The 13,375-nt window shown below is 41.5% G+C and overlaps 1 protein-coding gene across 1 annotated transcript in view; it reads right to left on the bottom strand.

Moving 5' to 3' along the window:
* LOC122202657 overlaps positions 1 to 13,375 on the bottom strand; it is a 193,136-nt gene that overhangs the window by 42,495 nt on the left and 137,266 nt on the right. The window lies entirely within an intron of this gene.

The following is a 13,375-nucleotide window of genomic DNA, read 5'->3' as shown; positions in this document are numbered from 1 at the left end:
TGATTCCATGGAATTATCACTACTGTGCATAAATGTGGTTCATCTATCAACAGGAAATTATCTATCGGCTGAGGATTGTATCACACAGGAATTTTAAGACAGCCTAGGATGAGACATGATCCTCTAAGTAAATTACTGTAATTTAAGCAGAAATACAGACTAGATTTAACGTGGTTGGTCATACTGGCCTCAGACGCAGTACACAACCATAGTAGCAAAGTGGCTGACCTGCTCTGCCTAGATTAGACCAGTTAAAAAAATCAGTTGGAAATAATTGAAATAAAAAATTGTAATCTGACATTATACAAAAATATGTATTCAGTTACTTTTCCTAATGAGCCTGGTTTTTTAATTTAAAAGTGATGTATTTGCCAATTTTTTTCTTTGGAGGACACCTGAGAACATTGCTCGCCAAGTTTGGTATGTGGGGTAAGTATAATTCCATTTCCAGTTCACATGTGACAGAGACTTCCAGTCAAATGACTAATTCTTAAACTGGGACCCCAACTCTTTCAGATCTTTCTAGAGCGGCTTAATAGACCAAGAGCTTGCTTGCACACCTGTGAACAAACACCAGCTCCAGCTCCCGGGGGCCTGGAGTTGGCACACGGAGCTGTCCTCTCCTAAGGGGAGGAGAAGAACGGCTCACCGGCCTGAAGGCAAGGATATACTGGAGTACACCCCCCCCGGCCCCGCCCTCCCCTCGGTTTTCAACCTCCAGTGACACTTTGTCCTCATGACGGTGTCTCGGGGAAGGAGACCATCTGCCGTGTGGCTACTGGATGGCGGTAAGGGCGGACCAAGATGAATCCTTACCATCTGTCTGCGTGTTGGCCACGCAGGGTGCGGCTCACAGGGGCAAGGAGCCGGCACCCCTGCTCCACACATCACCTCTGACCCCCGGACCCGGGGCGCCCTCACCCAAACCCCTGCACCCCTACACCCGCGGCCCCAGGGTGCGCTCACCCGGACCCCGGATCCGGTATAAGCTCACCCACCACCTCGGATCTGAGGTGCCCTTACCTGCACCCCCGGACCTGGGGCACCCTCACCTGGACCCCCACACCCCCGGCCCCGGGGCGCGCTCAGCCCTCAGAGCCTGTACCTATTTACTATTCAGGAATGAACATCGGACAGACTGATTATGTCATCTCCCCCCCTCCTGAGGGCACCTGCGAGACGGAAGGTCACCGTCCGTAACCCGGGCCCCTCTCGTAAATGGTATTTGTGCACGCCAAAACCAAAACCCAAGAAGCCCAGCAAATACACCCACATATGCATGCATATAAACAGCTAAGCCTCTGCTGGGAAGAAAAAGCCATCGGGCACCTTGAAATCACGGAACGTGTCTCAGCACATGCTGGGCAGTCAACTAGTAACCCATCCCACCAGGCGGCAGGTGCCCACAGCCAGGACGCAGTAAACAGTCCGCGTTGGGAACAGAACCATAGCATAAACAGAAGGCCAGTTTCCAACACGTAAGTGCATCAGGAATGCAGACTTCACAAGGATTCAAACTCTTGTCACAGGAACGCATAGGCAAAGTGGAACTGAACTGCAGTAGAAAGTAAAAGGCAGTAACTTCCCTCGTGTGCTTGCGATCCTCCAGAATTCCCCAGGGTTTCTTCCTCAAGCATTCCCCAGTATTATATTCAGGGTCAAGCACAGAAATTCAAGGGACTAAGTCACTGGGTGGAAACTCTAACTGGATGGTCGTGGGCTACATGTGCTGGGATCCTTCCAGGTGAATCACTACCGATCAGGTCAGACACACATGTTCCTGGTCTATAGTCACAGTGCTGAGGTGCCTTTCAGGAAATCTGGAGCAAGCCAGAATGAGTTCACCTGCATTGCCCTGGAGACCTGGTGGTAAACCAGACACTGCTCCCCGGGGACTGGGGGACCGCAGAGACACATTCCTGCCCAGGCACTGACGGCAGCTGCCGCCATCAGGGAAGAAAAGAGCCTCAACTACAGAAAATAAGTTACTTTACAAGAACACAATGGCAATCAGTCTCTACTGTGTATTAGTGGGAATTTTTACAGAACGGAAATCAATCCACAACTATGTTTTATAATATCACCAATTCTGTTAAAACCACTGATTTGATCTTCCATTTTAAATGCAAAGGATGGGATGAAAACACATACAAGCATCCCTCCTTCCCTTCAGGGTATTCTCCCGCCAAGTTCTTGGCTCTGTTCAAAGAAACACTAGAGGGAAAGATAAACCAGAAGGGAGAAAGCAGGGAAAAACATCAAAAGAAGGAAATGGAGAGAATGAGAAGGAGGGGGCGGTGGGAGAGACAGAGAGAGAGTCAGGGGGTGGGGGGAGAGACAGGGAAGGAGAGAGACAGAAAGGGAAACAGAGACAGAGGATGAGAGACAGAGACAGAGGGAGAGAGACAGAGACAGAGAGAGAGAAAGAGAAAAGACAGGGAGAGACAAAGGGAGACAGAAACAGAGGGAGAGAGACAGAGAGGGAAACAGAGACAGGGAGAGGGGGAGAGAGAGAGAGAGAGGGAAAAATTGAGACTGACATGAACACATTTGAATGGACAAATTATGAAACTCACACCACATTATGAAAGAAATTTTAGCCAATCTATATTATTTCAAAGTCAAAAAGAAAAAAAGGACAAGATAAAAATAACATTTCATTAAATGTACATAGTGGAAATATTTTTATTCTAAAAATGCATATTCACATTTTCCTTGACAAGGATTATTTTTATTTATTTATTTACTAATGTATTTATTTATTTTTGAGAGAGAAAGCACAAACGGGGGAGGGGCAGAGGTAGAGGGAGACAGGATCCTAAGCAGGCTCCATCCACATGGTCGGCACAGAGCCCAACGTGGGGCTTGAACTCATGAGCTGTGAGATCACAACCCGGGCCGAAGTCGGCCACTCAGCAGACTGAGCCACCCCAGCGCCTGGACAATGATAATTTTCTTAACTGCATGTAGTACAGTGTCCAGGGTATGTAGCCGTTGCCGACCGCCTCCGCACACGGGCGTCAACGCCGAATGTGTGCCCGGCTAAGTACCATGTCGTTTGGGTTAATCTCCCTACTGGAAATAAAGCCGAACTTGAGGACTAGACTTCATGATTATCCTGAACCGATGGAAGGTTTGAAAGTCCTGAGAAAGCAAGGACTGTCAAAATCTTCGTGCTGAGGGTGGAAGACACAAAACAGGCTAAACTCAGGAGCGCTTTACGAGTGACTCGCGCGTTCACACAGAGACCTGTACCCGACAACGTGTGTGCCTACTACACCCTGTGCACCAGGATATACGAGCTTGGTTTCACGCGCCTGGAAAACTCTTAATCACAACAGAAGCAGCCTGTCAGAAATATGGAGAGTCTGGAAAAATGAGTACCACAGATTTGTAGTAATGATTGAAGAGAATTTTTCATAAAATATTTTTTTGGGTATTGTCTTTCTTCCACTTCCTTGTGTACGTGTTTGTAAACATACCTAGCTATTTTGACCAGTTCCTAACATAGAACGTGACTGAATCAAAAAACGCCTTTATTTTAAAAACTAATGTTAGGATTAGAAATATAAAAACAAAAACAAAAAAAAAACAAATGTGGGATATATGTTTTTTGAGACAAAGCATTTGTCTTTACTGCATATGAGAATCACAGAAATAGAACATTTCTTTTCCAATATTTATTTAAAATAGTAAAATGATATATCCTTTGTAAGAAACTGTACCACTAAATCCGTGCACTCTCACGTTAATGCAAAGCTGCATTTTCATTCATTAATTGCAAACCTAGTGCTTGAACTCAAGGTGCAAAGGAAAATGGCTCCTACAGAGGGAGAAGCATAGACTGTCCTCAAAAACAGTGGTTCCATCTGAAGATAGACTTTAAACGTATTTATTCTACCTTTTCTTTTTTTTTTAATATGATATTTATTGTCAAATTGGTTTCCATACAACACCCAGTGCTCATCCCAACAGGTGCCCTCCTCAATGCCCATCACCCACTTTGCCCTCCCTCCCACCCCCTATCAACCCTCAGTTTATTCTCAGTTTTTAAGAGTCTCTCATGGTTTGCCTCCTTCCCTCTCTGTAACTTTTTCTCCCCCTTTCCCTCCCCTATTCTACACCTTTTCTTCTTTAAATAGAAGAGCCAAAATAGCAGAGATTTATTTATCTTTTTAGGATCTATACAATGGTAGCTTTTAATGTTTTCTCTTACTATAAACAGCATCCTTTCTAGGGTAACATGTCTTATATTCCAGTTCAGAGTCCACTGTCCCTTATGGGGGTATTCCTCATATATGAAGTTCCCAACCCCCAACACAGATGTCACAGATCACACCCATGATATGAGAACACTGGAATGGTTTATGTTGTGCACTGTACCCACCTGATTTTTTGTTTGCAAAAGTACGAGAAATACAAGAAGACTTGATATTTGTTGAGCTCTTAAATTCCAAACACAGGTCATCCTTTTTTACCCTGAAAACACTCCTGTTTCTATTACCTATCAGATATCAGGTGTTCAGAAGTCAAAGGGCCTGCTCACGACAGCATGCAGCATAAGAGGACACAGAAGGATTCCAAAATCAAGTCTGCAGAACTACAGATACCATTTAATCACGCAGTGCAGAGTAACAGGAATTTTTATCTTGGATAAACATACATTTGACTTTTTTTTAAGTTTACTTATTCATTTTGAGAGAGAGAGCACAAGTGAGGGACAGGCAGAGAGAAGGAGAGACAGAACCCCAAGCAGGCTCCACACCATCGGCACAGAGCCCGAAGCGGGGCTGAACTCACTAACTGTGAGATTATGACCTGATCCGAGATCAAGAGTCAGACGCTTAACTGATTGCACCATCCAGTTTGACTGTTAATCCACAGTTTAATTTACACATTCTCAATGCCAATTTTCTCATCTTCAAATGAATATGATGTTTTCAAACAGGTGAACACTTGTTTTTTTTAAAAAAATAGCAAATCATATGTAAATACAACTTCCCAGACAATTGAGGACAACCAGCAGTGAAAGAGTGTAAATACTAAAAGCAAACTTTCATACCCACAACCATATATGTGGTCAATTCAGAAGCAGTAAGGAAGTCACCGGGACATAGCTCTCCAGTATCTCGTAAAATACAAACGGAATAAAATCACATTCTGGGGTTGCCGAGACATGATGTCAAGTTTTTTGGTGATCTCTGCAAGTCTTATATACAAGAACAGCAAAAGGTGCAGAGAAGGGAGACCAGCGGAAGGCAGCCTACAGGTGTTCAAAGCTGCACTCCCGTGATGTCATGTGACACAAGATAAGGCAGATGCTGCCTCGCTGGAATGGGACACAACTCACAAACACACCCTCGTGTCCTGACGCTCTTCTAGCATATGGGGACATTTTTGCAATCGTACTAGTGAAGAAAGTTTTAGCGCTTGGATACCAGAAACGAGCTTTAGTCTATCAAATACATTTGAATAAAATTAATGGTATTGAAAAGTGAACTGCACACAAAAAATACTGACCTCATAAAATTTTAAATATTTTAACATATTGCTGCTAAGCATACAAAAACACAGATCTATACATAAGATTTATTGAGACTGAAATAAGTTTTGCTCAATAGACTCTTCAAAATTTCTTAAATTTCTCTAAGTTAACATAACGTTGTTTTCCAAACCTTTTTATTTTTTTTCGAACGAGAGGCTTTTGTTCTATGGTGTTTTACTCTACTCGGATCAGATGTTGGATCCGGTGACAATTAAACACCTGCGCTACATAGCTTTGTGCTGATTCAGTGCGAAAATTCCAGATTGGCCACACGTCCTCATTAGAACTAACGAGAACTTCACGGCTGATTCTCTATGTGCCAGGCTGTCTGTTGCTCCCTAGCGTTCAATAGCCCTTAAATTTTCCTCATTTCTTACCTGTTGTGCCACCTGCTAATAATTGAATTACCCCATCTGCTTCTTGCACACACTTGAAAGAAGAAGCGGTTTCTCATGTTCAGCATTGAACTTCAGCACATGCTAGAAATACACACAAAACCATTTTAACATTCTTGTCTGGTGTTATTTTTTGAAGTTATTAATATTAGCTGAAAAATTCTTTATACCTTGAAATTGTCAGGTTTGAAATTTCCTCTGGGAGAAGGATGTAATGTGGTTGATAGGTGAGACATAATTTGGTGAATAATTTGGAGATATTTTCCAGGTCAGAATATTTACTTTCATTTTTATGAACTATTTGTTTTGTGACTGACTGGGTTATATCTTTGTCTTTCATAAAAGAAAAGGTTCATGAAGATCAGAATATCATATCCAGATCAGTACTGCACCCCTGTGGCCTGACACAGGGTCAGGTTCAGAGGGTATCTACACTTTTTCAGCTTTGCTAGGTTATCCTACTAAAAAAATATTTTTTATATTAAAAATATATACTGTAGTGGTGCCTGGGTGGCTCAGTCAGTTAAACATCCGACTTTGGCTCAGGTCATGATCTCACAGTTCTCAGGTTTGAGACCCGTGTCAGGCTCTGTGCTGACAGCTCAGAGCCTGGGCCCTGCTTCGGATTCTGTCTCTCTCTCTGTCTCTCTCTGTCTCTCTCTGTCTCTCTCTGTCTCTCTCTCTCTCTCTGCCCCTCCCTCATTTGTGCCCTCTCTCTCTCGTTCTCTTTCTCTTTCCCTCTCTTTCTCTCAGGAATAAAAACATTAATTTTTTTTTAAATATACATATACTGTGAATAAATGATGCCTCCAGGCAGTACTTGGTAGGACTGAATACTGCCTGGAAGACCAAAGCTCCCCCTTAAACTACAGACATCTATTCAGAAGCACCAGACGATTCCAGAAAGGATGGTGTTTAAGAGGAGAGAAATTCCAAAGAGGCCAGAAGCCTTTAGAGGAACACTGGGAATCTATCACTGGGCTGGTGTGCTTCCATCCACCCTGGGCACTGTGGAGGCTTAGACTTGGAGTGGGGTTGCCCATCGGTCATGTAGTGAGTTGGGGAAACAGGTGGACTGGACGCCACAGAGTTAAGGCCAAGCCTCTGAAAAACATGGCCTGAGAGCCTCGTCATAGAGCTCACTAGAGGCTGGGCCTGAGGACCGAGTCAGAGGAAAAGCCCGAGGGGAAACGGAAACAGGAAAGCCAAACGCTCTTCTGTCTGGCCCCCGACCAACCTCCACCAGGGAGTGGCACCCGCCATCTTACTGCAGCTTAACTTGCAAATCTGTGACGGGAAGGACGTTCCACACATCTTCAGGCGCTCATTGCCGACTTTCGTATTTTTATGTAATTATTTTTCAAAGTGTGCATTCAAGTTTTGTCTGCTATTAACTTAATGCAACTTTTTGTGTTATAAATGTTGACTTTCGGGGAGACAAGTCCGACAAAATGAAACAAATACATCACAAACATTATAAAAGTCATAAATTATGGGACAGTATTTCTCATGAATACAGATGGAAAATCCTGTCTTGTATGAAGTTTAAAAATATTGATTCCACTAAATACAAAAAAGTTAATGAATCATGACCAAATGAATATTATTGTACAAGTGGTTTAACATTAAAAAGTTAATCTTTGTGACTCAACATTAGTAAAAAAAAAGAAACATTAATCACTTAGGTCCCCAAAATGGATTTGACAAAGTTCTAAACTGACAAAGCAGGAATAATAATACATTGTTAATATGGTAAAAATTTATCTATAAACATCTATAGAAAACCTGTACTAGACAGTGAAATAATGAAGAAATTCTTCCTCAGAACAGGAACAAAAGAGGATGTCTATCATCATGATTTCAAAGGAAAAAAATGAACATTTAAAGAGAATACTACTTACAATAGCATTGAAACTATCACATATTTAGGAATAAACCTAACAAACATGTCCTTTATCTCATACATAAAAATGTGAAAAAAATATTATTTAAAGAAATTGTTGAAAGAATAAACTAAAAAAGATAAACACTATGATCATGGACAGTGGGGATATTATTCCCCTCCCTCAAATTATATACTTTGAGAAAGCCAAATAAAGTTCTGTAGTGTGTGACTGTATTTGTTTGTGAACATACAACTTTGTTCCTAAAATCCATGTGAATAAACAAAGGGTCTATTAATAGCATAAAAAAGAACTACACATTTCTGTGTAGAACAAGAATAAATCAGACTACCAGGTGTCAAGCCCAAGTTAAATCTGTTAACATTGACCGATACGTGACTGACGGAGGGACAGAGAACATCCATCAGTGAAAGTACACAGAGGATTCATTCTTGGGCCACATGTAGTTGGTCACTTGAGGAACAAAAAATGAGACACTTCAATGAAATAAAAAGTACGGTCTTAGTAACAAATGGTACTGGGCTAGACATCAATATGAACATATATGTAAATCCTTATCCTCGTTAGGCATCAGGAAAATACAGAAGAAAGCTGCAATAAAACGCACCTCCCCACCCCCACGCCCGACCCCGTGGAAAACAGAATGACCAAAGTAGAGAAGTCAGTAAATACCAAGTTTTGACAACAATGTGCTGCAGCTCAGGAGCCCTTTACTGCAAAGAGCCACACTGATGAAGCCACTTTGGAAACCTGCACTAACTACAGGGTGAACGTGTCCCCACCCTCGCTGCAACAGAATCCTTCCTGGGTGCATGGTCCACTCTAATGTTTACACGTGTTTAAAACAGATGTGCGTGCATGTATATTATGAACGTTCACAACATCACTATTCACAAGAGTTCTAGAGGCAGACCCCAAAACGCCTATTAACAGGAGAAAGAATGGTGTATTTGGATTACTCATAAAGTAGATTTATCTATACAGCAAAGGAAACAAATGAGTGGTAACTTCCAGCAGCATATGATGTCACAAGCAAAACGTACACTGAAATACAGCAGTCCCCCATCCACGTTTCCGTCACTGGTGGTCAATCATTCACACGAGTTTTATTATAGTATATTGCTATAATTACTTAATTATTGTTGTTCTCTTACTATACCTCTTACAATTTATAAACTAAACCGTATCATAGGGATACCTGAAGAGCAGAAACCATAATCTATGTAGAATTCCACACAGTTTGTGGCCCCAGGCATCTACTGGAGGTCTTGGAACCTATCCCCCATGGATACGGGGAACTACCGTAAATGAGACACAAAGGAGTACATAATGTAAGAGGCTGACCATATCAAGCTTTAAAACAGACAGAAAAGATAAATGCCATTAGATGTCAGGAAAGTATTCACTTTTGTGTGGACAATGACTGGAAGATAACAGGAGTGGGGTGTCTGTGGTTTCCACACAGGATGGCATTATGCAATCACTGTATTGACCTTTAATCTAAAGGTCTAAGAAATTTAATCCAAGAAATTATATGTGTGGATTTAGGTGTATGATTTTATGATATGTTTTCTGTACCCCCCCCCGACTTTTATTCCATTTTTCTTTCTACTTTATCTCATTCTTGCCTGTCTTCTTTTGTACAATATGAATATTTTTCAGAATTCTATTTTTATTTGCTATTTAGCCATAACATATTGCATTATTTTTCTATGTACAAATGTACAAAACCAAGAGTGAACCCTAATGCACAGTATGGACTTTGGATGATGGTGTGTCAAAGTATATTCATCGTTTGTAACAAATGCACTAATCCAGCCGGCTATGCTGACGGGGAGGGGGGGCTGTGCATGCGCGGGGGTCACAGGGTGTGTGGGAAATCTCCATACCGCCCTCCTAATTTTACTTGGAAGCTAAAACTGTTCTAAAGATGAAGTCTCTACACTGAAAACAAATTTCCCAGACAAACCTTAGCCAGGATTCCCTAAGTAACAGTGCAGATCACCTGCAGTTATAAAATGTCAATAAGATATTAACTAATGTGAGTATTTACCAAGTCTGGTATCTTATAAGCCTAACTTGCATAACCACCAACATAGCTAAATGTTATCATTCTCACTTTATATATTTAAACTACTATAACAACAACAAAAAAGACCCCAGGACACTTAAACAATTTCCTCAACTTGACCCACAGAGCTCATAAATTACACAAATTGTATTTAAAATCAGCATTCTGCTGGGGCACCTTCATGGCTCAGTCAGTTAAGCGGTTAAGTGCCTGACTCTTAATTTTAGCTGAGGTCATGATCCCATGGTTTGTGAGATGCAGCCCCACATCTGTCAGTACAGAGCCTGCTTGGGATTCTCTCTTTCTTTCTCAAAATTAATAAATAAGCTTCACAAATTTTAAATTAAATTAAATCAGCATTCTTCTCTCACAATATGTTTTCTTACGTAGCTAATTAAACTACAGAAAGAATTCTATTTGTAACTCCGTTGATGAGATCATGCATAATTGGTTGGCTATAAAAAAGTATACTTTTTAGTCACCCTGTACAGCCGAACTATTTTTTTGAGGAATTCTTCCAAATTCAGTTACTTAAACAAGTTAGACACTTGGTCATACATCATAATGTGTCTTAGGTAATTTAGAGGGTAATCACACAAAACCAATGGTTATTTCTTCTTAGTTAAATATAATCTGATAACCAATAGTGTGAAGACCGTCTGCTTCAAAGTTGAAGATCAATTACAATGCAAAACATTTTCACTTAATGCAAGCGTTCCAGTTAATGAAAAGCACACTCGTGGCCCACAGGGTCAGCTTATAAAATGACACACTGTTTCGTCTTCAACGTGTTTCATGTTGTGAGGCACCTGGGTGGCTCAGTCGGTTAAGCGTCTGACTTGAGCTCAGGTCATGATCTCACGGTTCGTGGGTTCGAGCCCCGTGTCTGGCTCTGTGCCGACAGCTCGGAGCCTGGAACCTGCTTTGGATTCTGGGCCCCTCTCTCTCTGCCCCTCCCCCACTCGTGCTCTGTTTCTGTCTCTCAAAAATAAACATTAAAAAAAATTTTTTAAGTGCTTCATGTTGCAGTCAATCTGCAACTTTTCTTTTCCATATTCACAGGCCTGCAGAGCCCAAACTTTCTACAGTGAGGATGAGAATAAAATGGAATTTCTGATGTGAGTATTTCACACGTTGAGTAGTACATACATTTTAACGTGTGGCTTACAACTACTTAAGTGAATCATCAATGACCATAAATTAAGTATGAAATGAAAAAATTATATGTACAATTTAAATTAGCATTTGAACGCTGATATTAAATCATACTTCAATCTCCTTTTCCCAAAAATTAATTAGCCTGCCTTTTTTAAAAGCATCTTTATCAGAGATTTTGATATTATTTAAAATTAAGTTTCTCTGCATCATTTATATTTCAGATCACAGTTTTAATTTCTCTCAGTCACACTGGGAGGTTCTCGTTTTAGGCGCAGGTAATGTGCAGCTCTTTCTTTAGAGAATAAAGCTTGAAACATCACTATTTCTTACTTTCTTCAACATTACCAAATTGATTGTAAAATTCCTTTAAGCTTTTATACGATTTACCAGCTGAAAACGAGTCCTTCTGGTACAAAAAGGACTAGCAAAAGCTCGTACAAGATCACGGCCTGAACCTGAGGTGTAGCACTTTAGCTTGTGGTGTCATAAGCCGTTCAACACACTGAAAACCCTCCGGCTTCTGGGTACAGACTCGTGTCACCCATGATGCTGGTCGTACGGACATCTGGCAAGGAAATGTAACCTCGTCACTGCAGCGCCACGTGGGTAATGCCCGGGCACAGAGCCTTCCAGCACACAGTGGAGAGCTCATTCAGCATAACACAGTCATGCCTCCTACCAGCCTGAGAGCCCAACAGCTCACTGTCTGCTGAACACACTGCCTCTCGGACGCAGAATGAAACTAAACTAACACTACTGAGCACTGGCTTGGAGAGTAGAAGCCTTTTAAACTAAAACACTTGTTTCTAATCTGGGAAGGATTTGTCGAGGAGTAAAGTAGTTTGGGTTTGTTAAGTTCCCAGGCAGAGGCAGGAGACATATAAAGTGTTGATGAAAGTGCTATTATGTTGACGATTTTTCAAGATCCAGGTTTCGATCAGTTTTCTCAACCACTCAGCTTTCACAAGTGACAGGCCTACAAATTATAAACAAGACACTGGAGGAGTGTGTCAGATGCCTGCATTCAAAGGTGAACATTTGAATTTTAGCTGAAAGGTACTTTCATTATAAACAACTGTATTAGTGTGTGTGTGTAAAGGAATACAAGCTTTTTTAGAAAGACACAGGTGTGCGTGCACACATTTTTACACACAGATACTGTCCCCTGACCAAGAGCAACTACTTGCTCAGGTAGGAAATTGGGTAAAATGTGGACCGTATGGCACTAGCTGTGTGCTGAGTTATGGAGGTAAGAAGAGGGAATGTTCTAAGGGCGCCTGGGTGGCTCAGTCGGTTAAGCGCCCGACTTCAGCTCAGGTCACGATCTCGCGGTCCGTGAGTTCGAGCCCCGCGTCAGGCTCTGGGCTGATGGCCCAGAGCCTGGAGCCTGCTTCCGGTTCTGTGTCTCCCTCTCTCTCTGCCCCTTCCCCGTTCATGCTCTGTCTCTCTCTGTCTCAAAAATAAATAAATGTTAAAAAAAAAATTTAAAAAAAAAAAAAAGGGAATGTTCTAGAGCTCTACAGCGACACACGTACAGCTTCTAACTGTTGCTGAGAACCTGAAATCCTGGTGGCGGTGTCGCAGCAGGACCCTGGCAGCGCCCGTGCACTCTCCAGGGGGTTTCTGGGACAAAGGAAAGCTGGCTGTTAACAAGGGCTTTGTGGAAACCAAATCTAGGGAGCTGGGGATACTCAGAATTAAATATGTTCAATGTAGTGAGTTTCATTTTTCTATAACTAGCTTTTTTGAAAAAAAATATTCTGAATATACAGAAAAGAGTTGTTTTCATGGTGGCCAAAGTTTATTGGTTGCTAAATATATGCCCTACACATTTCAGAAATCTTTGATCTTTATAACAGCTCTATAAAGTGGACACGATAGTGATTTCTATTTTAAAGACAAAGACTCTTAGGGAAACATTGGATGAGGGCTTGCCTAATGGTCTAGATTTTCTGTGTATCAGAACTAGAATTTAGACCCATGATTATTCCAGAGCCAGGACTCTTAAAAACTACGCTACAAAGACCTCCAGAAGGATTAAACGGACATGCTATTCCCTATTCTTCCCACTAAATATAGCAAATAATGCTGGCCATTATGATATATATATTTATAGGTTATCTCTATCATCTATCTATCTATCTATCTATCTATCACTCTATCTACCTACCTATCTATCTATATTAAAAGGTTCTCTGGAAGGTGTACCCCAGGGAAGGACACCAGGCTGATTTTCCTGGGTATTCCTTTTGACTCATATATTAGAGATGTAACAGAAGAAACCAGTTGCCCAGAGATTCCA

This window comes from Panthera leo, chromosome D2 (assembly GCF_018350215.1).
Source record: "Panthera leo isolate Ple1 chromosome D2, P.leo_Ple1_pat1.1, whole genome shotgun sequence".
NCBI classification, from domain to species: domain Eukaryota; kingdom Metazoa; phylum Chordata; class Mammalia; order Carnivora; family Felidae; genus Panthera; species Panthera leo.
This window is presented reverse-complemented; position numbering and strand designations above follow the sequence as displayed.